At 45.3% G+C, this 17,819-nt stretch overlaps 60 non-coding genes across 60 annotated transcripts; all 60 read left to right on the forward strand.

The window, feature by feature from the left end:
- The first annotated feature begins 83 nt into the window (after positions 1 to 83).
- On the forward strand, positions 84 to 154 carry trnag-ccc (transfer RNA glycine (anticodon CCC)). The gene has a single exon. It is a non-coding gene; the product is annotated as a tRNA-Gly (tRNA).
- A 259-nt stretch (positions 155 to 413) lies between these two features.
- trnag-gcc (transfer RNA glycine (anticodon GCC)) lies at positions 414 to 484 on the forward strand. The gene has a single exon. It is a non-coding gene; the product is annotated as a tRNA-Gly (tRNA).
- Positions 485 to 658: 174 nt separating this feature from the next.
- trnag-ccc (transfer RNA glycine (anticodon CCC)) lies at positions 659 to 729 on the forward strand. Its single transcript has one exon. It is a non-coding gene; the product is annotated as a tRNA-Gly (tRNA).
- Positions 730 to 988: 259 nt separating this feature from the next.
- trnag-gcc (transfer RNA glycine (anticodon GCC)) lies at positions 989 to 1,059 on the forward strand. Its single transcript has one exon. It is a non-coding gene; the product is annotated as a tRNA-Gly (tRNA).
- Positions 1,060 to 1,233: 174 nt separating this feature from the next.
- Positions 1,234 to 1,304, forward strand: trnag-ccc (transfer RNA glycine (anticodon CCC)). Its single transcript has one exon. It is a non-coding gene; the product is annotated as a tRNA-Gly (tRNA).
- Positions 1,305 to 1,563: 259 nt separating this feature from the next.
- trnag-gcc (transfer RNA glycine (anticodon GCC)) lies at positions 1,564 to 1,634 on the forward strand. Its single transcript has one exon. It is a non-coding gene; the product is annotated as a tRNA-Gly (tRNA).
- A 174-nt stretch (positions 1,635 to 1,808) lies between these two features.
- Positions 1,809 to 1,879, forward strand: trnag-ccc (transfer RNA glycine (anticodon CCC)). Its single transcript has one exon. It is a non-coding gene; the product is annotated as a tRNA-Gly (tRNA).
- Positions 1,880 to 2,053: 174 nt separating this feature from the next.
- trnag-gcc (transfer RNA glycine (anticodon GCC)) lies at positions 2,054 to 2,124 on the forward strand. The gene has a single exon. It is a non-coding gene; the product is annotated as a tRNA-Gly (tRNA).
- A 174-nt stretch (positions 2,125 to 2,298) lies between these two features.
- Positions 2,299 to 2,369, forward strand: trnag-ccc (transfer RNA glycine (anticodon CCC)). The gene has a single exon. It is a non-coding gene; the product is annotated as a tRNA-Gly (tRNA).
- A 174-nt stretch (positions 2,370 to 2,543) lies between these two features.
- Positions 2,544 to 2,614, forward strand: trnag-ccc (transfer RNA glycine (anticodon CCC)). Its single transcript has one exon. It is a non-coding gene; the product is annotated as a tRNA-Gly (tRNA).
- Positions 2,615 to 2,788: 174 nt separating this feature from the next.
- trnag-gcc (transfer RNA glycine (anticodon GCC)) lies at positions 2,789 to 2,859 on the forward strand. The gene has a single exon. It is a non-coding gene; the product is annotated as a tRNA-Gly (tRNA).
- A 174-nt stretch (positions 2,860 to 3,033) lies between these two features.
- On the forward strand, positions 3,034 to 3,104 carry trnag-ccc (transfer RNA glycine (anticodon CCC)). Its single transcript has one exon. It is a non-coding gene; the product is annotated as a tRNA-Gly (tRNA).
- Positions 3,105 to 3,363: 259 nt separating this feature from the next.
- Positions 3,364 to 3,434, forward strand: trnag-gcc (transfer RNA glycine (anticodon GCC)). The gene has a single exon. It is a non-coding gene; the product is annotated as a tRNA-Gly (tRNA).
- A 388-nt stretch (positions 3,435 to 3,822) lies between these two features.
- On the forward strand, positions 3,823 to 3,893 carry trnag-ccc (transfer RNA glycine (anticodon CCC)). Its single transcript has one exon. It is a non-coding gene; the product is annotated as a tRNA-Gly (tRNA).
- Positions 3,894 to 4,067: 174 nt separating this feature from the next.
- Positions 4,068 to 4,138, forward strand: trnag-ccc (transfer RNA glycine (anticodon CCC)). The gene has a single exon. It is a non-coding gene; the product is annotated as a tRNA-Gly (tRNA).
- Positions 4,139 to 4,397: 259 nt separating this feature from the next.
- Positions 4,398 to 4,468, forward strand: trnag-gcc (transfer RNA glycine (anticodon GCC)). The gene has a single exon. It is a non-coding gene; the product is annotated as a tRNA-Gly (tRNA).
- A 305-nt stretch (positions 4,469 to 4,773) lies between these two features.
- trnag-ccc (transfer RNA glycine (anticodon CCC)) lies at positions 4,774 to 4,844 on the forward strand. Its single transcript has one exon. It is a non-coding gene; the product is annotated as a tRNA-Gly (tRNA).
- A 174-nt stretch (positions 4,845 to 5,018) lies between these two features.
- trnag-ccc (transfer RNA glycine (anticodon CCC)) lies at positions 5,019 to 5,089 on the forward strand. Its single transcript has one exon. It is a non-coding gene; the product is annotated as a tRNA-Gly (tRNA).
- A 259-nt stretch (positions 5,090 to 5,348) lies between these two features.
- trnag-gcc (transfer RNA glycine (anticodon GCC)) lies at positions 5,349 to 5,419 on the forward strand. The gene has a single exon. It is a non-coding gene; the product is annotated as a tRNA-Gly (tRNA).
- Positions 5,420 to 5,593: 174 nt separating this feature from the next.
- trnag-ccc (transfer RNA glycine (anticodon CCC)) lies at positions 5,594 to 5,664 on the forward strand. The gene has a single exon. It is a non-coding gene; the product is annotated as a tRNA-Gly (tRNA).
- A 259-nt stretch (positions 5,665 to 5,923) lies between these two features.
- On the forward strand, positions 5,924 to 5,994 carry trnag-gcc (transfer RNA glycine (anticodon GCC)). The gene has a single exon. It is a non-coding gene; the product is annotated as a tRNA-Gly (tRNA).
- A 388-nt stretch (positions 5,995 to 6,382) lies between these two features.
- trnag-ccc (transfer RNA glycine (anticodon CCC)) lies at positions 6,383 to 6,453 on the forward strand. The gene has a single exon. It is a non-coding gene; the product is annotated as a tRNA-Gly (tRNA).
- Positions 6,454 to 6,627: 174 nt separating this feature from the next.
- trnag-ccc (transfer RNA glycine (anticodon CCC)) lies at positions 6,628 to 6,698 on the forward strand. Its single transcript has one exon. It is a non-coding gene; the product is annotated as a tRNA-Gly (tRNA).
- Positions 6,699 to 6,872: 174 nt separating this feature from the next.
- On the forward strand, positions 6,873 to 6,943 carry trnag-ccc (transfer RNA glycine (anticodon CCC)). The gene has a single exon. It is a non-coding gene; the product is annotated as a tRNA-Gly (tRNA).
- Positions 6,944 to 7,202: 259 nt separating this feature from the next.
- trnag-gcc (transfer RNA glycine (anticodon GCC)) lies at positions 7,203 to 7,273 on the forward strand. The gene has a single exon. It is a non-coding gene; the product is annotated as a tRNA-Gly (tRNA).
- Positions 7,274 to 7,447: 174 nt separating this feature from the next.
- trnag-ccc (transfer RNA glycine (anticodon CCC)) lies at positions 7,448 to 7,518 on the forward strand. The gene has a single exon. It is a non-coding gene; the product is annotated as a tRNA-Gly (tRNA).
- Positions 7,519 to 7,692: 174 nt separating this feature from the next.
- On the forward strand, positions 7,693 to 7,763 carry trnag-ccc (transfer RNA glycine (anticodon CCC)). The gene has a single exon. It is a non-coding gene; the product is annotated as a tRNA-Gly (tRNA).
- A 259-nt stretch (positions 7,764 to 8,022) lies between these two features.
- On the forward strand, positions 8,023 to 8,093 carry trnag-gcc (transfer RNA glycine (anticodon GCC)). Its single transcript has one exon. It is a non-coding gene; the product is annotated as a tRNA-Gly (tRNA).
- A 174-nt stretch (positions 8,094 to 8,267) lies between these two features.
- Positions 8,268 to 8,338, forward strand: trnag-ccc (transfer RNA glycine (anticodon CCC)). The gene has a single exon. It is a non-coding gene; the product is annotated as a tRNA-Gly (tRNA).
- Positions 8,339 to 8,597: 259 nt separating this feature from the next.
- trnag-ccc (transfer RNA glycine (anticodon CCC)) lies at positions 8,598 to 8,668 on the forward strand. The gene has a single exon. It is a non-coding gene; the product is annotated as a tRNA-Gly (tRNA).
- A 174-nt stretch (positions 8,669 to 8,842) lies between these two features.
- Positions 8,843 to 8,913, forward strand: trnag-ccc (transfer RNA glycine (anticodon CCC)). The gene has a single exon. It is a non-coding gene; the product is annotated as a tRNA-Gly (tRNA).
- A 259-nt stretch (positions 8,914 to 9,172) lies between these two features.
- On the forward strand, positions 9,173 to 9,243 carry trnag-gcc (transfer RNA glycine (anticodon GCC)). Its single transcript has one exon. It is a non-coding gene; the product is annotated as a tRNA-Gly (tRNA).
- Positions 9,244 to 9,417: 174 nt separating this feature from the next.
- Positions 9,418 to 9,488, forward strand: trnag-ccc (transfer RNA glycine (anticodon CCC)). Its single transcript has one exon. It is a non-coding gene; the product is annotated as a tRNA-Gly (tRNA).
- A 259-nt stretch (positions 9,489 to 9,747) lies between these two features.
- On the forward strand, positions 9,748 to 9,818 carry trnag-ccc (transfer RNA glycine (anticodon CCC)). The gene has a single exon. It is a non-coding gene; the product is annotated as a tRNA-Gly (tRNA).
- A 174-nt stretch (positions 9,819 to 9,992) lies between these two features.
- trnag-ccc (transfer RNA glycine (anticodon CCC)) lies at positions 9,993 to 10,063 on the forward strand. Its single transcript has one exon. It is a non-coding gene; the product is annotated as a tRNA-Gly (tRNA).
- A 259-nt stretch (positions 10,064 to 10,322) lies between these two features.
- trnag-gcc (transfer RNA glycine (anticodon GCC)) lies at positions 10,323 to 10,393 on the forward strand. The gene has a single exon. It is a non-coding gene; the product is annotated as a tRNA-Gly (tRNA).
- Positions 10,394 to 10,567: 174 nt separating this feature from the next.
- trnag-ccc (transfer RNA glycine (anticodon CCC)) lies at positions 10,568 to 10,638 on the forward strand. The gene has a single exon. It is a non-coding gene; the product is annotated as a tRNA-Gly (tRNA).
- Positions 10,639 to 10,897: 259 nt separating this feature from the next.
- Positions 10,898 to 10,968, forward strand: trnag-gcc (transfer RNA glycine (anticodon GCC)). Its single transcript has one exon. It is a non-coding gene; the product is annotated as a tRNA-Gly (tRNA).
- Positions 10,969 to 11,142: 174 nt separating this feature from the next.
- trnag-ccc (transfer RNA glycine (anticodon CCC)) lies at positions 11,143 to 11,213 on the forward strand. The gene has a single exon. It is a non-coding gene; the product is annotated as a tRNA-Gly (tRNA).
- A 259-nt stretch (positions 11,214 to 11,472) lies between these two features.
- trnag-gcc (transfer RNA glycine (anticodon GCC)) lies at positions 11,473 to 11,543 on the forward strand. Its single transcript has one exon. It is a non-coding gene; the product is annotated as a tRNA-Gly (tRNA).
- A 174-nt stretch (positions 11,544 to 11,717) lies between these two features.
- On the forward strand, positions 11,718 to 11,788 carry trnag-ccc (transfer RNA glycine (anticodon CCC)). The gene has a single exon. It is a non-coding gene; the product is annotated as a tRNA-Gly (tRNA).
- Positions 11,789 to 12,047: 259 nt separating this feature from the next.
- Positions 12,048 to 12,118, forward strand: trnag-ccc (transfer RNA glycine (anticodon CCC)). The gene has a single exon. It is a non-coding gene; the product is annotated as a tRNA-Gly (tRNA).
- A 174-nt stretch (positions 12,119 to 12,292) lies between these two features.
- On the forward strand, positions 12,293 to 12,363 carry trnag-ccc (transfer RNA glycine (anticodon CCC)). Its single transcript has one exon. It is a non-coding gene; the product is annotated as a tRNA-Gly (tRNA).
- A 259-nt stretch (positions 12,364 to 12,622) lies between these two features.
- Positions 12,623 to 12,693, forward strand: trnag-gcc (transfer RNA glycine (anticodon GCC)). The gene has a single exon. It is a non-coding gene; the product is annotated as a tRNA-Gly (tRNA).
- A 174-nt stretch (positions 12,694 to 12,867) lies between these two features.
- trnag-ccc (transfer RNA glycine (anticodon CCC)) lies at positions 12,868 to 12,938 on the forward strand. The gene has a single exon. It is a non-coding gene; the product is annotated as a tRNA-Gly (tRNA).
- A 259-nt stretch (positions 12,939 to 13,197) lies between these two features.
- Positions 13,198 to 13,268, forward strand: trnag-ccc (transfer RNA glycine (anticodon CCC)). Its single transcript has one exon. It is a non-coding gene; the product is annotated as a tRNA-Gly (tRNA).
- A 174-nt stretch (positions 13,269 to 13,442) lies between these two features.
- trnag-ccc (transfer RNA glycine (anticodon CCC)) lies at positions 13,443 to 13,513 on the forward strand. Its single transcript has one exon. It is a non-coding gene; the product is annotated as a tRNA-Gly (tRNA).
- A 259-nt stretch (positions 13,514 to 13,772) lies between these two features.
- Positions 13,773 to 13,843, forward strand: trnag-gcc (transfer RNA glycine (anticodon GCC)). The gene has a single exon. It is a non-coding gene; the product is annotated as a tRNA-Gly (tRNA).
- A 388-nt stretch (positions 13,844 to 14,231) lies between these two features.
- trnag-ccc (transfer RNA glycine (anticodon CCC)) lies at positions 14,232 to 14,302 on the forward strand. The gene has a single exon. It is a non-coding gene; the product is annotated as a tRNA-Gly (tRNA).
- Positions 14,303 to 14,476: 174 nt separating this feature from the next.
- On the forward strand, positions 14,477 to 14,547 carry trnag-ccc (transfer RNA glycine (anticodon CCC)). The gene has a single exon. It is a non-coding gene; the product is annotated as a tRNA-Gly (tRNA).
- Positions 14,548 to 15,066: 519 nt separating this feature from the next.
- trnag-ccc (transfer RNA glycine (anticodon CCC)) lies at positions 15,067 to 15,137 on the forward strand. Its single transcript has one exon. It is a non-coding gene; the product is annotated as a tRNA-Gly (tRNA).
- Positions 15,138 to 15,311: 174 nt separating this feature from the next.
- On the forward strand, positions 15,312 to 15,382 carry trnag-ccc (transfer RNA glycine (anticodon CCC)). The gene has a single exon. It is a non-coding gene; the product is annotated as a tRNA-Gly (tRNA).
- A 259-nt stretch (positions 15,383 to 15,641) lies between these two features.
- On the forward strand, positions 15,642 to 15,712 carry trnag-ccc (transfer RNA glycine (anticodon CCC)). Its single transcript has one exon. It is a non-coding gene; the product is annotated as a tRNA-Gly (tRNA).
- Positions 15,713 to 15,886: 174 nt separating this feature from the next.
- On the forward strand, positions 15,887 to 15,957 carry trnag-ccc (transfer RNA glycine (anticodon CCC)). The gene has a single exon. It is a non-coding gene; the product is annotated as a tRNA-Gly (tRNA).
- Positions 15,958 to 16,216: 259 nt separating this feature from the next.
- Positions 16,217 to 16,287, forward strand: trnag-gcc (transfer RNA glycine (anticodon GCC)). Its single transcript has one exon. It is a non-coding gene; the product is annotated as a tRNA-Gly (tRNA).
- Positions 16,288 to 16,461: 174 nt separating this feature from the next.
- trnag-ccc (transfer RNA glycine (anticodon CCC)) lies at positions 16,462 to 16,532 on the forward strand. Its single transcript has one exon. It is a non-coding gene; the product is annotated as a tRNA-Gly (tRNA).
- Positions 16,533 to 16,791: 259 nt separating this feature from the next.
- Positions 16,792 to 16,862, forward strand: trnag-gcc (transfer RNA glycine (anticodon GCC)). Its single transcript has one exon. It is a non-coding gene; the product is annotated as a tRNA-Gly (tRNA).
- A 174-nt stretch (positions 16,863 to 17,036) lies between these two features.
- On the forward strand, positions 17,037 to 17,107 carry trnag-ccc (transfer RNA glycine (anticodon CCC)). Its single transcript has one exon. It is a non-coding gene; the product is annotated as a tRNA-Gly (tRNA).
- Positions 17,108 to 17,366: 259 nt separating this feature from the next.
- On the forward strand, positions 17,367 to 17,437 carry trnag-gcc (transfer RNA glycine (anticodon GCC)). Its single transcript has one exon. It is a non-coding gene; the product is annotated as a tRNA-Gly (tRNA).
- A 174-nt stretch (positions 17,438 to 17,611) lies between these two features.
- trnag-ccc (transfer RNA glycine (anticodon CCC)) lies at positions 17,612 to 17,682 on the forward strand. Its single transcript has one exon. It is a non-coding gene; the product is annotated as a tRNA-Gly (tRNA).
- Positions 17,683 to 17,819: the final 137 nt, after the last annotated feature.

A 17,819-nucleotide genomic window follows, 5' to 3' on the forward strand; every position in this document is an offset into this window, starting at 1 on the left:
TCAAGGGCAATAACAATCCATTAAAAATCTTACCAGGAGGCATACCCTCACTCCCTGTGAGCATAGGTGTCACGTCACCTAGAGCATTGGTGGTTCAGTGGTAGAATTCTCGCTTCCCACGCGGGAGACCCGGGTCCGATTCCCGGCCAATGCAGAAAATTAATTCTGGTGTGCTAGAGTTCTGTTTCTTTGAAACTTTGTTATGTCACTTCTGCCAATAGACAGTACTGATTGCAATTGTAAACTCAAGGGCAATAACAATCCATTAAAAATCTTGTCAACCTTGTGCAGCCCCTTGTTATGTGCCCCTCGAAAATGTGTTTTTACTCAAGATCAATGTGTTCCTCGTCTCCCATCTATTACCAGGAGGCATACCCTCACTGCCTGTGAGCATAGGTGTCACGTCACCTTGAGCATTGGTGGTTCAGTGGTAGAATTCTCGCCTGCCACGCGGGAGACCCGGGTCCGATTCCCGGCCAATGCAGAAAATTAATTCTGGTGTGCTAGAGTTCTGTTTCTTTGAAACTTTGTTATGTCACTTCTGCCAATAGACAGTACTGATTGCAATTGTAAACTCAAGGGCAATAACAATCCATTAAAAATCTTACCAGGAGGCATACCCTCACTCCCTGTGAGCATAGGTGTCACGTCACCTAGAGCATTGGTGGTTCAGTGGTAGAATTCTCGCTTCCCACGCGGGAGACCCGGGTCAGATTCCCGGCCAATGCAGAAAATTAATTCTGGTGTGCTAGAGTTCTGTTTCTTTGAAACTTTGTTATGTCACTTCTGCCAATAGACAGTACTGATTGCAATTGTAAACTCAAGGGCAATAACAATCCATTAAAAATCTTGTCAACCTTGTGCAGCCCCTTGTTATGTGCCCCTCGAAAATGTGTTTTTACTCAAGATCAATGTGTTCCTCGTCTCCCATCTATTACCAGGAGGCATACCCTCACTGCCTGTGAGCATAGGTGTCACGTCACCTTGAGCATTGGTGGTTCAGTGGTAGAATTCTCGCCTGCCACGCGGGAGACCCGGGTCCGATTCCCGGCCAATGCAGAAAATTAATTCTGGTGTGCTAGAGTTCTGTTTCTTTGAAACTTTGTTATGTCACTTCTGCCAATAGACAGTACTGATTGCAATTGTAAACTCAAGGGCAATAACAATCCATTAAAAATCTTACCAGGAGGCATACCCTCACTCCCTGTGAGCATAGGTGTCACGTCACCTAGAGCATTGGTGGTTCAGTGGTAGAATTCTCGCTTCCCACGCGGGAGACCCGGGTCCGATTCCCGGCCAATGCAGAAAATTAATTCTGGTGTGCTAGAGTTCTGTTTCTTTGAAACTTTGTTATGTCACTTCTGCCAATAGACAGTACTGATTGCAATTGTAAACTCAAGGGCAATAACAATCCATTAAAAATCTTGTCAACCTTGTGCAGCCCCTTGTTATGTGCCCCTCGAAAATGTGTTTTTACTCAAGATCAATGTGTTCCTCGTCTCCCATCTATTACCAGGAGGCATACCCTCACTGCCTGTGAGCATAGGTGTCACGTCACCTTGAGCATTGGTGGTTCAGTGGTAGAATTCTCGCCTGCCACGCGGGAGACCCGGGTCCGATTCCCGGCCAATGCAGAAAATTAATTCTGGTGTGCTAGAGTTCTGTTTCTTTGAAACTTTGTTATGTCACTTCTGCCAATAGACAGTACTGATTGCAATTGTAAACTCAAGGGCAATAACAATCCATTAAAAATCTTACCAGGAGGCATACCCTCACTCCCTGTGAGCATAGGTGTCACGTCACCTAGAGCATTGGTGGTTCAGTGGTAGAATTCTCGCTTCCCACGCGGGAGACCCGGGTCCGATTCCCGGCCAATGCAGAAAATTAATTCTGGTGTGCTAGAGTTCTGTTTCTTTGAAACTTTGTTATGTCACTTCTGCCAATAGACAGTACTGATTGCAATTGTAAACTCAAGGGCAATAACAATCCATTAAAAATCTTACCAGGAGGCATACCCTCACTCCCTGTGAGCATAGGTGTCACGTCACCTTGAGCATTGGTGGTTCAGTGGTAGAATTCTCGCCTGCCACGCGGGAGACCCGGGTCCGATTCCCGGCCAATGCAGAAAATTAATTCTGGTGTGCTAGAGTTCTGTTTCTTTGAAACTTTGTTATGTCACTTCTGCCAATAGACAGTACTGATTGCAATTGTAAACTCAAGGGCAATAACAATCCATTAAAAATCTTACCAGGAGGCATACCCTCACTCCCTGTGAGCATAGGTGTCACGTCACCTAGAGCATTGGTGGTTCAGTGGTAGAATTCTCGCTTCCCACGCGGGAGACCCGGGTCCGATTCCCGGCCAATGCAGAAAATTAATTCTGGTGTGCTAGAGTTCTGTTTCTTTGAAACTTTGTTATGTCACTTCTGCCAATAGACAGTACTGATTGCAATTGTAAACTCAAGGGCAATAACAATCCATTAAAAATCTTACCAGGAGGCATACCCTCACTCCCTGTGAGCATAGGTGTCACGTCACCTAGAGCATTGGTGGTTCAGTGGTAGAATTCTCGCTTCCCACGCGGGAGACCCGGGTCCGATTCCCGGCCAATGCAGAAAATTAATTCTGGTGTGCTAGAGTTCTGTTTCTTTGAAACTTTGTTATGTCACTTCTGCCAATAGACAGTACTGATTGCAATTGTAAACTCAAGGGCAATAACAATCCATTAAAAATCTTACCAGGAGGCATACCCTCACTCCCTGTGAGCATAGGTGTCACGTCACCTTGAGCATTGGTGGTTCAGTGGTAGAATTCTCGCCTGCCACGCGGGAGACCCGGGTCCGATTCCCGGCCAATGCAGAAAATTAATTCTGGTGTGCTAGAGTTCTGTTTCTTTGAAACTTTGTTATGTCACTTCTGCCAATAGACAGTACTGATTGCAATTGTAAACTCAAGGGCAATAACAATCCATTAAAAATCTTACCAGGAGGCATACCCTCACTCCCTGTGAGCATAGGTGTCACGTCACCTAGAGCATTGGTGGTTCAGTGGTAGAATTCTCGCTTCCCACGCGGGAGACCCGGGTCCGATTCCCGGCCAATGCAGAAAATTAATTCTGGTGTGCTAGAGTTCTGTTTCTTTGAAACTTTGTTATGTCACTTCTGCCAATAGACAGTACTGATTGCAATTGTAAACTCAAGGGCAATAACAATCCATTAAAAATCTTGTCAACCTTGTGCAGCCCCTTGTTATGTGCCCCTCGAAAATGTGTTTTTACTCAAGATCAATGTGTTCCTCGTCTCCCATCTATTACCAGGAGGCATACCCTCACTGCCTGTGAGCATAGGTGTCACGTCACCTTGAGCATTGGTGGTTCAGTGGTAGAATTCTCGCCTGCCACGCGGGAGACCCGGGTCCGATTCCCGGCCAATGCAGAAAATGAATTCTGGTGTGCTAGAGTTCTGTTTCTTTGAAACTTTGTTATGTCACTTCTGCCAATAGACAGTACTGATTGCAATTGTAAACTCAAGGGCAATAACAATCCATTAAAAATCTTACCAGGAGGCATACCCTCACTCCCTGTGCTAGAGTTCTGTTTCTTTGAAACTTTGTTATGTCACTTCTGCCAATAGACAGTACTGATTGCAATTGTAAACTCAAGGGCAATAACAATCCATTAAAAATCTTGTCAACCTTGTGCAGCCCCTTATTATGTGCCCCTCGAAAATGTGTTTTTACACCAGATCTTTGTTCCTCGTCTCCCATTTCTTACCAGGAAGCATACCCTGACTCCCTTTGAGCATAGGTGTCACATCACCTAGAGCATTGGTGGTTCAGTGGTAGAATTCTCGCTTCCCACGCGGGAGACCCGGGTCCGATTCCCGGCCAATGCAGAAAATTAATTCTGGTGTGCTAGAGTTCTGTTTCTTTGAAACTTTGTTATGTCACTTCTGCCAATAGACAGTACTGATTGCAATTGTAAACTCAAGGGCAATAACAATCCATTAAAAATCTTACCAGGAGGCATACCCTCACTCCCTGTGAGCATAGGTGTCACGTCACCTAGAGCATTGGTGGTTCAGTGGTAGAATTCTCGCTTCCCACGCGGGAGACCCGGGTCCGATTCCCGGCCAATGCAGAAAATTAATTCTGGTGTGCTAGAGTTCTGTTTCTTTGAAACTTTGTTATGTCACTTCTGCCAATAGACAGTACTGATTGCAATTGTAAACTCAAGGGCAATAACAATCCATTAAAAATCTTGTCAACCTTGTGCAGCCCCTTGTTATGTGCCCCTCGAAAATGTGTTTTTACTCAAGATCAATGTGTTCCTCGTCTCCCATCTATTACCAGGAGGCATACCCTCACTGCCTGTGAGCATAGGTGTCACGTCACCTTGAGCATTGGTGGTTCAGTGGTAGAATTCTCGCCTGCCACGCGTGAGACCCGGGTCCGATTCCCGGCCAATGCAGAAAATGAATTCTGGTGTGCTAGAGTTCTGTTTCTTTGAAACTTTGTTATGTCACTTCTGCCAATAGACAGTACTGATTGCAATTGTAAACTCAAGGGCAATAACAATCCATTAAAAATCTTACCAGGAGGCATACCCTCACTCCCTGTGCTAGAGTTCTGTTTCTTTGAAACTTTGTTATGTCACTTCTGCCAATAGACAGTACTGATTGCAATTGTAAACTCAAGGGCAATAACAATCCATTAAAAATCTTACCAGGAGGCATACGCTCACTCCCTGTGAGCATAGGTGTCACGTCACCTAGAGCATTGGTGGTTCAGTGGTAGAATTCTCGCTTCCCACGCGGGAGACCCGGGTCCGATTCCCGGCCAATGCAGAAAATTAATTCTGGTGTGCTAGAGTTCTGTTTCTTTGAAACTTTGTTATGTCACTTCTGCCAATAGACAGTACTGATTGCAATTGTAAACTCAAGGGCAATAACAATCCATTAAAAATCTTACCAGGAGGCATACCCTCACTCCCTGTGAGCATAGGTGTCACGTCACCTAGAGCATTGGTGGTTCAGTGGTAGAATTCTCGCTTCCCACGCGGGAGACCCGGGTCCGATTCCCGGCCAATGCAGAAAATTAATTCTGGTGTGCTAGAGTTCTGTTTCTTTGAAACTTTGTTATGTCACTTCTGCCAATAGACAGTACTGATTGCAATTGTAAACTCAAGGGCAATAACAATCCATTAAAAATCTTGTCAACCTTGTGCAGCCCCTTGTTATGTGCCCCTCGAAAATGTGTTTTTACTCAAGATCAATGTGTTCCTCGTCTCCCATCTATTACCAGGAGGCATACCCTCACTGCCTGTGAGCATAGGTGTCACGTCACCTTGAGCATTGGTGGTTCAGTGGTAGAATTCTCGCCTGCCACGCGGGAGACCCGGGTCCGATTCCCGGCCAATGCAGAAAATTAATTCTGGTGTGCTAGAGTTCTGTTTCTTTGAAACTTTGTTATGTCACTTCTGCCAATAGACAGTACTGATTGCAATTGTAAACTCAAGGGCAATAACAATCCATTAAAAATCTTACCAGGAGGCATACCCTCACTCCCTGTGAGCATAGGTGTCACGTCACCTAGAGCATTGGTGGTTCAGTGGTAGAATTCTCGCTTCCCACGCGGGAGACCCGGGTCCGATTCCCGGCCAATGCAGAAAATTAATTCTGGTGTGCTAGAGTTCTGTTTCTTTGAAACTTTGTTATGTCACTTCTGCCAATAGACAGTACTGATTGCAATTGTAAACTCAAGGGCAATAACAATCCATTAAAAATCTTGTCAACCTTGTGCAGCCCCTTGTTATGTGCCCCTCGAAAATGTGTTTTTACTCAAGATCAATGTGTTCCTCGTCTCCCATCTATTACCAGGAGGCATACCCTCACTGCCTGTGAGCATAGGTGTCACGTCACCTTGAGCATTGGTGGTTCAGTGGTAGAATTCTCGCCTGCCACGCGGGAGACCCGGGTCCGATTCCCGGCCAATGCAGAAAATGAATTCTGGTGTGCTAGAGTTCTGTTTCTTTGAAACTTTGTTATGTCACTTCTGCCAATAGACAGTACTGATTGCAATTGTAAACTCAAGGGCAATAACAATCCATTAAAAATCTTACCAGGAGGCATACCCTCACTCCCTGTGCTAGAGTTCTGTTTCTTTGAAACTTTGTTATGTCACTTCTGCCAATAGACAGTACTGATTGCAATTGTAAACTCAAGGGCAATAACAATCCATTAAAAATCTTGTCAACCTTGTGCAGCCCCTTATTATGTGCCCCTCGAAAATGTGTTTTTACACCAGATCTTTGTTCCTCGTCTCCCATTTCTTACCAGGAAGCATACCCTGACTCCCTTTGAGCATAGGTGTCACATCACCTAGAGCATTGGTGGTTCAGTGGTAGAATTCTCGCTTCCCACGCGGGAGACCCGGGTCCGATTCCCGGCCAATGCAGAAAATTAATTCTGGTGTGCTAGAGTTCTGTTTCTTTGAAACTTTGTTATGTCACTTCTGCCAATAGACAGTACTGATTGCAATTGTAAACTCAAGGGCAATAACAATCCATTAAAAATCTTACCAGGAGGCATACCCTCACTCCCTGTGAGCATAGGTGTCACGTCACCTAGAGCATTGGTGGTTCAGTGGTAGAATTCTCGCTTCCCACGCGGGAGACCCGGGTCCGATTCCCGGCCAATGCAGAAAATTAATTCTGGTGTGCTAGAGTTCTGTTTCTTTGAAACTTTGTTATGTCACTTCTGCCAATAGACAGTACTGATTGCAATTGTAAACTCAAGGGCAATAACAATCCATTAAAAATCTTACCAGGAGGCATACCCTCACTCCCTGTGAGCATAGGTGTCACGTCACCTAGAGCATTGGTGGTTCAGTGGTAGAATTCTCGCTTCCCACGCGCGAGACCCGGGTCCGATTCCCGGCCAATGCAGAAAATTAATTCTGGTGTGCTAGAGTTCTGTTTCTTTGAAACTTTGTTATGTCACTTCTGCCAATAGACAGTACTGATTGCAATTGTAAACTCAAGGGCAATAACAATCCATTAAAAATCTTGTCAACCTTGTGCAGCCCCTTGTTATGTGCCCCTCGAAAATGTGTTTTTACTCAAGATCAATGTGTTCCTCGTCTCCCATCTATTACCAGGAGGCATACCCTCTCTGCCTGTGAGCATAGGTGTCACGTCACCTTGAGCATTGGTGGTTCAGTGGTAGAATTCTTGCCTGCCACGCGGGAGACCCGGGTCCGATTCCCGGCCAATGCAGAAAATTAATTCTGGTGTGCTAGAGTTCTGTTTCTTTGAAACTTTGTTATGTCACTTCTGCCAATAGACAGTACTGATTGCAATTGTAAACTCAAGGGCAATAACAATCCATTAAAAATCTTACCAGGAGGCATACCCTCACTCCCTGTGAGCATAGGTGTCACGTCACCTAGAGCATTGGTGGTTCAGTGGTAGAATTCTCGCTTCCCACGCGGGAGACCCGGGTCCGATTCCCGGCCAATGCAGAAAATTAATTCTGGTGTGCTAGAGTTCTGTTTCTTTGAAACTTTGTTATGTCACTTCTGCCAATAGACAGTACTGATTGCAATTGTAAACTCAAGGGCAATAACAATCCATTAAAAATCTTACCAGGAGGCATACCCTCACTCCCTGTGAGCATAGGTGTCACGTCACCTAGAGCATTGGTGGTTCAGTGGTAGAATTCTCGCTTCCCACGCGGGAGACCCGGGTCCGATTCCCGGCCAATGCAGAAAATTAATTCTGGTGTGCTAGAGTTCTGTTTCTTTGAAACTTTGTTATGTCACTTCTGCCAATAGACAGTACTGATTGCAATTGTAAACTCAAGGGCAATAACAATCCATTAAAAATCTTGTCAACCTTGTGCAGCCCCTTGTTATGTGCCCCTCGAAAATGTGTTTTTACTCAAGATCAATGTGTTCCTCGTCTCCCATCTATTACCAGGAGGCATACCCTCACTGCCTGTGAGCATAGGTGTCACGTCACCTTGAGCATTGGTGGTTCAGTGGTAGAATTCTCGCCTGCCACGCGGGAGACCCGGGTCCGATTCCCGGCCAATGCAGAAAATTAATTCTGGTGTGCTAGAGTTCTGTTTCTTTGAAACTTTGTTATGTCACTTCTGCCAATAGACAGTACTGATTGCAATTGTAAACTCAAGGGCAATAACAATCCATTAAAAATCTTACCAGGAGGCATACCCTCACTCCCTGTGAGCATAGGTGTCACGTCACCTAGAGCATTGGTGGTTCAGTGGTAGAATTCTCGCTTCCCACGCGGGAGACCCGGGTCCGATTCCCGGCCAATGCAGAAAATTAATTCTGGTGTGCTAGAGTTCTGTTTCTTTGAAACTTTGTTATGTCACTTCTGCCAATAGACAGTACTGATTGCAATTGTAAACTCAAGGGCAATAACAATCCATTAAAAATCTTGTCAACCTTGTGCAGCCCCTTGTTATGTGCCCCTCGAAAATGTGTTTTTACTCAAGATCAATGTGTTCCTCGTCTCCCATCTATTACCAGGAGGCATACCCTCACTGCCTGTGAGCATAGGTGTCACGTCACCTCGAGCATTGGTGGTTCAGTGGTAGAATTCTCGCTTCCCAAGCGGGAGACCCGGGTCCGATTCCCGGCCAATGCAGAAAATGAATTCTGGTGTGCTAGAGTTCTGTTTCTTTGAAACTTTGTTATGTCACTTCTGCCAATAGACAGTACTGATTGCAATTGTAAACTCAAGGGCAATAACAATCCATTAAAAATCTTACCAGGAGGCATACCCTCACTCCCTGTGAGCATAGGTGTCACGTCACCTAGAGCATTGGTGGTTCAGTGGTAGAATTCTCGCTTCCCACGCGGGAGACCCGGGTCCGATTCCCGGCCAATGCAGAAAATTAATTCTGGTGTGCTAGAGTTCTGTTTCTTTGAAACTTTGTTATGTCACTTCTGCCAATAGACAGTACTGATTGCAATTGTAAACTCAAGGGCAATAACAATCCATTAAAAATCTTGTCAACCTTGTGCAGCCCCTTGTTATGTGCCCCTCGAAAATGTGTTTTTACTCAAGATCAATGTGTTCCTCGTCTCCCATCTATTACCAGGAGGCATACCCTCACTGCCTGTGAGCATAGGTGTCACGTCACCTTGAGCATTGGTGGTTCAGTGGTAGAATTCTCGCCTGCCACGCGGGAGACCCGGGTCCGATTCCCGGCCAATGCAGAAAATTAATTCTGGTGTGCTAGAGTTCTGTTTCTTTGAAACTTTGTTATGTCACTTCTGCCAATAGACAGTACTGATTGCAATTGTAAACTCAAGGGCAATAACAATCCATTAAAAATCTTACCAGGAGGCATACCCTCACTCCCTGTGAGCATAGGTGTCACGTCACCTAGAGCATTGGTGGTTCAGTGGTAGAATTCTCGCTTCCCACGCGGGAGACCCGGGTCCGATTCCCGGCCAATGCAGAAAATTAATTCTGGTGTGCTAGAGTTCTGTTTCTTTGAAACTTTGTTATGTCACTTCTGCCAATAGACAGTACTGATTGCAATTGTAAACTCAAGGGCAATAACAATCCATTAAAAATCTTGTCAACCTTGTGCAGCCCCTTGTTATGTGCCCCTCGAAAATGTGTTTTTACTCAAGATCAATGTGTTCCTCGTCTCCCATCTATTACCAGGAGGCATACCCTCACTGCCTGTGAGCATAGGTGTCACGTCACCTCGAGCATTGGTGGTTCAGTGGTAGAATTCTCGCTTCCCAAGCGGGAGACCCGGGTCCGATTCCCGGCCAATGCAGAAAATGAATTCTGGTGTGCTAGAGTTCTGTTTCTTTGAAACTTTGTTATGTCACTTCTGCCAATAGACAGTACTGATTGCAATTGTAAACTCAAGGGCAATAACAATCCATTAAAAATCTTACCAGGAGGCATACCCTCACTCCCTGTGAGCATAGGTGTCACGTCACCTAGAGCATTGGTGGTTCAGTGGTAGAATTCTCGCTTCCCACGCGGGAGACCCGGGTCCGATTCCCGGCCAATGCAGAAAATTAATTCTGGTGTGCTAGAGTTCTGTTTCTTTGAAACTTTGTTATGTCACTTCTGCCAATAGACAGTACTGATTGCAATTGTAAACTCAAGGGCAATAACAATCCATTAAAAATCTTGTCAACCTTGTGCAGCCCCTTGTTATGTGCCCCTCGAAAATGTGTTTTTACTCAAGATCAATGTGTTCCTCGTCTCCCATCTATTACCAGGAGGCATACCCTCACTGCCTGTGAGCATAGGTGTCACGTCACCTTGAGCATTGGTGGTTCAGTGGTAGAATTCTCGCCTGCCACGCGGGAGACCCGGGTCCGATTCCCGGCCAATGCAGAAAATTAATTCTGGTGTGCTAGAGTTCTGTTTCTTTGAAACTTTGTTATGTCACTTCTGCCAATAGACAGTACTGATTGCAATTGTAAACTCAAGGGCAATAACAATCCATTAAAAATCTTACCAGGAGGCATACCCTCACTCCCTGTGAGCATAGGTGTCACGTCACCTAGAGCATTGGTGGTTCAGTGGTAGAATTCTCGCTTCCCACGCGGGAGACCCGGGTCCGATTCCCGGCCAATGCAGAAAATTAATTCTGGTGTGCTAGAGTTCTGTTTCTTTGAAACTTTGTTATGTCACTTCTGCCAATAGACAGTACTGATTGCAATTGTAAACTCAAGGGCAATAACAATCCATTAAAAATCTTGTCAACCTTGTGCAGCCCCTTGTTATGTGCCCCTCGAAAATGTGTTTTTACTCAAGATCAATGTGTTCCTCGTCTCCCATCTATTACCAGGAGGCATACCCTCACTGCCTGTGAGCATAGGTGTCACGTCACCTTGAGCATTGGTGGTTCAGTGGTAGAATTCTCGCCTGCCACGCGGGAGACCCGGGTCCGATTCCCGGCCAATGCAGAAAATTAATTCTGGTGTGCTAGAGTTCTGTTTCTTTGAAACTTTGTTATGTCACTTCTGCCAATAGACAGTACTGATTGCAATTGTAAACTCAAGGGCAATAACAATCCATTAAAAATCTTACCAGGAGGCATACCCTCACTCCCTGTGAGCATAGGTGTCACGTCACCTAGAGCATTGGTGGTTCAGTGGTAGAATTCTCGCTTCCCACGCGGGAGACCCGGGTCCGATTCCCGGCCAATGCAGAAAATTAATTCTGGTGTGCTAGAGTTCTGTTTCTTTGAAACTTTGTTATGTCACTTCTGCCAATAGACAGTACTGATTGCAATTGTAAACTCAAGGGCAATAACAATCCATTAAAAATCTTGTCAACCTTGTGCAGCCCCTTGTTATGTGCCCCTCGAAAATGTGTTTTTACTCAAGATCAATGTGTTCCTCGTCTCCCATCTATTACCAGGAGGCATACCCTCACTGCCTGTGAGCATAGGTGTCACGTCACCTTGAGCATTGGTGGTTCAGTGGTAGAATTCTCGCCTGCCACGCGGGAGACCCGGGTCCGATTCCCGGCCAATGCAGAAAATTAATTCTGGTGTGCTAGAGTTCTGTTTCTTTGAAACTTTGTTATGTCACTTCTGCCAATAGACAGTACTGATTGCAATTGTAAACTCAAGGGCAATAACAATCCATTAAAAATCTTACCAGGAGGCATACCCTCACTCCCTGTGAGCATAGGTGTCACGTCACCTAGAGCATTGGTGGTTCAGTGGTAGAATTCTCGCTTCCCACGCGGGAGACCCGGGTCCGATTCCCGGCCAATGCAGAAAATTAATTCTGGTGTGCTAGAGTTCTGTTTCTTTGAAACTTTGTTATGTCACTTCTGCCAATAGACAGTACTGATTGCAATTGTAAACTCAAGGGCAATAACAATCCATTAAAAATCTTGTCAACCTTGTGCAGCCCCTTGTTATGTGCCCCTCGAAAATGTGTTTTTACTCAAGATCAATGTGTTCCTCGTCTCCCATCTATTACCAGGAGGCATACCCTCACTGCCTGTGAGCATAGGTTTCACGTCACCTCGAGCATTGGTGGTTCAGTGGTAGAATTCTCGCTTCCCAAGCGGGAGACCCGGGTCCGATTCCCGGCCAATGCAGAAAATGAATTCTGGTGTGCTAGAGTTCTGTTTCTTTGAAACTTTGTTATGTCACTTCTGCCAATAGACAGTACTGATTGCAATTGTAAACTCAAGGGCAATAACAATCCATTAAAAATCTTACCAGGAGGCATACCCTCACTCCCTGTGAGCATAGGTGTCACGTCACCTAGAGCATTGGTGGTTCAGTGGTAGAATTCTCGCTTCCCACGCGGGAGACCCGGGTCCGATTCCCGGCCAATGCAGAAAATGAATTCTGGTGTGCTAGAGTTCTGTTTCTTTGAAACTTTGTTATGTCACTTCTGCCAATAGACAGTACTGATTGCAATTGTAAACTCAAGGGCAATAACAATCCATTAAAAATCTTGTCAACCTTGTGCAGCCCCTTGTTATGTGCCCCTCGAAAATGTGTTTTTACTCAAGATCAATGTGTTCCTCGTCTCCCATCTATTACCAGGAGGCATACCCTCACTGCCTGTGAGCATAGGTGTCACGTCACCTTGAGCATTGGTGGTTCAGTGGTAGAATTCTCGCCTGCCACGCGGGAGACCCGGGTCCGATTCCCGGCCAATGCAGAAAATTAATTCTGGTGTGCTAGAGTTCTGTTTCTTTGAAACTTTGTTATGTCACTTCTGCCAATAGACAGTACTGATTGCAATTGTAAACTCAAGGGCAATAACAATCCATTAAAAATCTTACCAGGAGGCATACCCTCACTCCCTGTGAGCATAGGTGTCACGTCACCTAGAGCATTGGTGGTTCAGTGGTAGAATTCTCGCTTCCCACGCGGGAGACCCGGGTCCGATTCCCGGCCAATGCAGAAAATTAATTCTGGTGTGCTAGAGTTCTGTTTCTTTGAAACTTTGTTATGTCACTTCTGCCAATAGACAGTACTGATTGCAATTGTAAACTCAAGGGCAATAACAATCCATTAAAAATCTTGTCAACCTTGTGCAGCCCCTTGTTATGTGCCCCTCGAAAATGTGTTTTTACTCAAGATCAATGTGTTCCTCGTCTCCCATCTATTACCAGGAGGCATACCCTCACTGCCTGTGAGCATAGGTTTCACGTCACCTCGAGCATTGGTGGTTCAGTGGTAGAATTCTCGCTTCCCAAGCGGGAGACCCGGGTCCGATTCCCGGCCAATGCAGAAAATGAATTCTGGTGTGCTAGAGTTCTGTTTCTTTGAAACTTTGTTATGTCACTTCTGCCAATAGACAGTACTGATTGCAATTGTAAACTCAAGGGCAATAACAATCCATTAAAAATCTTACCAGGAGGCATACCCTCACTCCCTGTGAGCATAGGTGTCACGTCACCTAGAGCATTGGTGGTTCAGTGGTAGAATTCTCGCTTCCCACGCGGGAGACCCGGGTCCGATTCCCGGCCAATGCAGAAAATTAATTCTGGTGTGCTAGAGTTCTGTTTCTTTGAAACTTTGTTATGTCACTTCTGCCAATAGACAGTACTGATTGCAATTGTAAACTCAAGGGCAATAACAATCCATTAAAAATCTTGTCAACCTTGTGCAGCCCCTTGTTATGTGCCCCTCGAAAATGTGTTTTTACTCAAGATCAATGTGTTCCTCGTCTCCCATCTATTACCAGGAGGCATACCCTCACTGCCTGTGAGCATAGGTGTCACGTCACCTTGAGCATTGGTGGTTCAGTGGTAGAATTCTCGCCTGCCACGCGGGAGACCCGGGTCCGATTCCCGGCCAATGCAGAAAATTAATTCTGGTGTGCTAGAGTTCTGTTTCTTTGAAACTTTGTTATGTCACTTCTGCCAATAGACAGTACTGATTGCAATTGTAAACTCAAGGGCAATAACAATCCATTAAAAATCTTACCAGGAGGCATACCCTCACTCCCTGTGCTAGAGTTCTGTTTCTTTGAAACTTTGTTATGTCACTTCTGCCAATAGACAGTACTGATTGCAATTGTAAACTCAAGGGCAATAACAATCCATTAAAAATCTTGTCAACCTTGTGCAGCCCCTTATTATGTGCCCCTCGAAAATGTGTTTTTACACCAGATCTTTGTTCCTCGTCTCCCATTTCTTACCAGGAAGCATACCCTGACTCCCTTTGAGCATAGGTGTCACATCACCTAGAGCATTGGTGGTTCAGTGGTAGAATTCTCGCTTCCCACGCGGGAGACCCGGGTCCGATTCCCGGCCAATGCAGAAAATTAATTCTGGTGTGCTAGAGTTCTGTTTCTTTGAAACTTTGTTATGTCACTTCTGCCAATAGACAGTACTGATTGCAATTGTAAACTCAAGGGCAATAACAATCCATTAAAAATCTTACCAGGAGGCATACCCTCACTCCCTGTGAGCATAGGTGTCACGTCACCTAGAGCATTGGTGGTTCAGTGGTAGAATTCTCGCTTCCCACGCGGGAGACCCGGGTCCGATTCCCGGCCAATGCAGAAAATTAATTCTGGTGTGCTAGAGTTCTGTTTCTTTGAAACTTTGTTATGTCACTTCTGCCAATAGACAGTACTGATTGCAATTGTAAACTCAAGGGCAATAACAATCCATTAAAAATCTTACCAGGAGGCATACCCTCACTCCCTGTGCTAGAGTTCTGTTTCTTTGAAACTTTGTTATGTCACTTCTGCCAATAGACAGTACTGATTGCAATTGTAAACTCAAGGGCAATAACAATCCATTAAAAATCTTACCAGGAGGCATACCCTCACTCCCTGTGCTAGAGTTCTGTTTCTTTGAAACTTTGTTATGTCACTTCTGCCAATAGACAGTACTGATTGCAATTGTAAACTCAAGGGCAATAACAATCCATTAAAAATCTTGTCAACCTTGTGCAGCCCCTTATTATGTGCCCCTCGAAAATGTGTTTTTACACCAGATCTTTGTTCCTCGTCTCCCATTTCTTACCAGGAAGCATACCCTGACTCCCTTTGAGCATAGGTGTCACATCACCTAGAGCATTGGTGGTTCAGTGGTAGAATTCTCGCTTCCCACGCGGGAGACCCGGGTCCGATTCCCGGCCAATGCAGAAAATGAATTCTGGTGTGCTAGAGTTCTGTTTCTTTGAAACTTTGTTATGTCACTTCTGCCAATAGACAGTACTGATTGCAATTGTAAACTCAAGGGCAATAACAATCCATTAAAAATCTTACCAGGAGGCATACCCTCACTCCCTGTGAGCATAGGTGTCACGTCACCTAGAGCATTGGTGGTTCAGTGGTAGAATTCTCGCTTCCCACGCGGGAGACCCGGGTCCGATTCCCGGCCAATGCAGAAAATTAATTCTGGTGTGCTAGAGTTCTGTTTCTTTGAAACTTTGTTATGTCACTTCTGCCAATAGACAGTACTGATTGCAATTGTAAACTCAAGGGCAATAACAATCCATTAAAAATCTTGTCAACCTTGTGCAGCCCCTTGTTATGTGCCCCTCGAAAATGTGTTTTTACTCAAGATCAATGTGTTCCTCGTCTCCCATCTATTACCAGGAGGCATACCCTCACTGCCTGTGAGCATAGGTGTCACGTCACCTCGAGCATTGGTGGTTCAGTGGTAGAATTCTCGCTTCCCAAGCGGGAGACCCGGGTCCGATTCCCGGCCAATGCAGAAAATGAATTCTGGTGTGCTAGAGTTCTGTTTCTTTGAAACTTTGTTATGTCACTTCTGCCAATAGACAGTACTGATTGCAATTGTAAACTCAAGGGCAATAACAATCCATTAAAAATCTTACCAGGAGGCATACCCTCACTCCCTGTGAGCATAGGTGTCACGTCACCTAGAGCATTGGTGGTTCAGTGGTAGAATTCTCGCTTCCCACGCGGGAGACCCGGGTCCGATTCCCGGCCAATGCAGAAAATTAATTCTGGTGTGCTAGAGTTCTGTTTCTTTGAAACTTTGTTATGTCACTTCTGCCAATAGACAGTACTGATTGCAATTGTAAACTCAAGGGCAATAACAATCCATTAAAAATCTTGTCAACCTTGTGCAGCCCCTTGTTATGTGCCCCTCGAAAATGTGTTTTTACTCAAGATCAATGTGTTCCTCGTCTCCCATCTATTACCAGGAGGCATACCCTCACTGCCTGTGAGCATAGGTGTCACGTCACCTTGAGCATTGGTGGTTCAGTGGTAGAATTCTCGCCTGCCACGCGGGAGACCCGGGTCCGATTCCCGGCCAATGCAGAAAATTAATTCTGGTGTGCTAGAGTTCTGTTTCTTTGAAACTTTGTTATGTCACTTCTGCCAATAGACAGTACTGATTGCAATTGTAAACTCAAGGGCAATAACAATCCATTAAAAATCTTACCAGGAGGCATACCCTCACTCCCTGTGAGCATAGGTGTCACGTCACCTAGAGCATTGGTGGTTCAGTGGTAGAATTCTCGCTTCCCACGCGGGAGACCCGGGTCCGATTCCCGGCCAATGCAGAAAATTAATTCTGGTGTGCTAGAGTTCTGTTTCTTTGAAACTTTGTTATGTCACTTCTGCCAATAGACAGTACTGATTGCAATTGTAAACTCAAGGGCAATAACAATCCATTAAAAATCTTGTCAACCTTGTGCAGCCCCTTGTTATGTGCCCCTCGAAAATGTGTTTTTACTCAAGATCAATGTGTTCCTCGTCTCCCATCTATTACCAGGAGGCATACCCTCACTGCCTGTGAGCATAGGTGTCACGTCACCTTGAGCATTGGTGGTTCAGTGGTAGAATTCTCGCCTGCCACGCGGGAGACCCGGGTCCGATTCCCGGCCAATGCAGAAAATTAATTCTGGTGTGCTAGAGTTCTGTTTCTTTGAAACTTTGTTATGTCACTTCTGCCAATAGACAGTACTGATTGCAATTGTAAACTCAAGGGCAATAACAATCCATTAAAAATCTTACCAGGAGGCATACCCTCACTCCCTGTGAGCATAGGTGTCACGTCACCTAGAGCATTGGTGGTTCAGTGGTAGAATTCTCGCTTCCCACGCGGGAGACCCGGGTCCGATTCCCGGCCAATGCAGAAAATTAATTCTGGTGTGCTAGAGTTCTGTTTCTTTGAAACTTTGTTATGTCACTTCTGCCAATAGACAGTACTGATTGCAATTGTAAACTCAAGGGCAATAACAATCCATTAAAAATCTTGTCAACCTTGTGCAGCCCCTTGTTATGTGCCCCTCGAAAATGTGTTTTTACTCAAGATCAATGTGTTCCTCGTCTCCCATCTATTACCAGGAGGCATACCCTCACTGCCTGTGAGCATAGGTGTCACGTCACCTTGAGCATTGGTGGTTCAGTGGTAGAATTCTCGCCTGCCACGCGGGAGACCCGGGTCCGATTCCCGGCCAATGCAGAAAATTAATTCTGGTGTGCTAGAGTTCTGTTTCTTTGAAACTTTGTTATGTCACTTCTGCCAATAGACAGTACTGATTGCAATTGTAAACTCAAGGGCAATAACAATCCATTAAAAATCTTACCAGGAGGCATACCCTCACTCCCTGTGAGCATAGGTGTCACGTCACCTAGAGCATTGGTGGTTCAGTGGTAGAATTCTCGCTTCCCACGCGGGAGACCCGGGTCCGATTCCCGGCCAATGCAGAAAATTAATTCTGGTGTGCTAGAGTTCTGTTTCTTTGAAACTTTGTTATGTCACTTCTGCCAATAGACAGTACTGATTGCAATTGTAAACTCAAGGGCAATAACAATCCATTAAAAATCTTGTCAACCTTGTGCAG

This window comes from Siphateles boraxobius, unplaced genomic scaffold (genome assembly GCF_051911475.1).
Source record: "Siphateles boraxobius isolate OS27281-9 unplaced genomic scaffold, OSU_SipBor_1 100, whole genome shotgun sequence".
NCBI classification, from domain to species: domain Eukaryota; kingdom Metazoa; phylum Chordata; class Actinopteri; order Cypriniformes; family Leuciscidae; genus Siphateles; species Siphateles boraxobius.